The sequence below is a fragment of the Convolutriloba macropyga genome, chromosome 7 (genome assembly GCF_964194025.1).
Source record: "Convolutriloba macropyga chromosome 7, txConMacr16.3, whole genome shotgun sequence".
Lineage (NCBI taxonomy): Eukaryota > Metazoa > Xenacoelomorpha > Acoela > Convolutidae > Convolutriloba > Convolutriloba macropyga.
In genome coordinates this window covers 69,572,021-69,573,930 of record NC_134474.1, presented here as the reverse complement: position 1 = coordinate 69,573,930, position 1,910 = coordinate 69,572,021, and positions in this window count along the sequence as shown.

Here is a 1,910-nt window from a genome sequence, read left to right as displayed (position 1 = left end):
CTGCGTTGAGTGCGTGACGTCATTTGTTCTGCTTTTTTATGTCAATTGCTTGACGTACCTCCCCCAAAAATGACTTCTGAACCCGCTTAATGAATTTTAAATTTTATGAAAATTTACTGTTTAAGATCAATGGCATGCATCTAAGTAGTGCAAATAGTACTAAGTAGTGCCATTAGAGTCTTGCGTTTTTGATTTCAAATCTCAATTTTGAAAAAACCCCATTAGGGTTTTTCCTTATAGAGCGTATATGTCTCATAAAAATGACAGTCCAATTCTAACTGAAAAAACTTTAGTTGTTTCGATTCTTTATTTGTTTCAGTTCATTACAAGTGCCTATCGCTATTTTCCGGCAATCTGCCTGCTATGTTTAAAGATTAGGTGTTTTGTGAATAATTATTCTTTTGACACTTAGATTTTCTCGAAAACGCCGTGTTTTTAGAAAAAAATTGAAATTAATTTTGTAATTGTGTGTCTTTTGTATGCAATACTTTCGTTTGACCGTTTTCTATTAGAACACTGTTTCGATTTCACTTCTTGGTTGATTTTTGCACTTTTTAATTGCTCCCTTGTAAACTGTTTTCCTTGTCAGTTGTTCGAAATAACCCAAAATTAGATGGTTTATGTCTTTTTTCAAACGTCCAATTTTTTGAAATAAACCATTCTGACTATTCATAGAAAAATTCAAAATTCATCAGAAAAAAAATCATTTTCATGAAATTTCAATAAAGGACTTCATAAAAACGAATCAGAAAAATTTGAAAAATTGACGCCGATCAGCTTTTGTGATGATTGGTTTTGAAAACAATATTGAACCAAAACTTACATTTCAGGGAATTTTTCAAGGATTTTCAAGGAATTTTTGCTTACTTCGGTTGCTGACGAAAATATTTCAAGAACCAGTATTCAATTTTCAGCGACAATTTCTGAGTCCCGACATCGACAAAGGCTGGGAAGAATCTTACTGTCGAATTTTTTATGTGAGCTGTATCTTGTTCATGATTTGGCCATTATAATACAAATGATCGTGGCTTAACTTGGTATGTATGCGAAAGCATGCCGTTGACCTACGCTTCTCGAATAACAAGTGTGCTATCAATTACAGGTTTGAAATTCTAGAAATTAACTTAATCCCAATATGAGTTAGTTTATAAATATCAGTTTTTAATAGTTGGGTATACAGTGGTGCAGTTTTATCAAAACATGATTAGTCATAGATTATTTTGATGAAAAATGAAGTTGTCTTCAGTTTAAGTTGACTTTAGTTAAACTTTTTGACTGCTCATAAACAGGGCGTCACTGTCACAAAAATCTGATATCACCTTCACTTTTGGCTTTTGTCCTTAATAATAACCGCCGTCGGCCTATCAAAGGTTTTTATTCAGTCCTTCTTTATAAAATTGAGGGTTATTGATGTGTGTTCGTGTATTCTACTTTTAACATTTTGACAATTATTGACCTTTTGTAAATGAGATGTTTTGTTTTAATGCTGGAGCAGCAATGTGAATAGAAAAAAGAGTATTATAAGTTCTTATAATTTTCAAACAGCTTGAAAGTGAAAAGAGAAACTGTTGTTTACACAAACTTTTGGTTTATGAAAAAGTTTTCAAGTGCGGCAATTTGACTTGTAATTTTGAAATACTTCTAGTTTTTGTTCTCCTCAATAATTAAATCTTTGGTTCTTTTGAGTTGTTTAGGTGTTTTTTTAAGTTTCTTGTTCTATCTCTTTGTATCGTTGATGACACAAGTCGATTTCAAGTCACAGGTTTGATTTCAAGTTTTCTAGTTCTTCTGATGTCCTGCCATTTAGTCTCAATAATAGAAGGTAGCGCTGGCTTATTAATAAGGCAAACATGAAACTTTTTAAGGCTTTCTTTTCACATCTAATTTTCAAACCCTTTTTTAGTACCGTT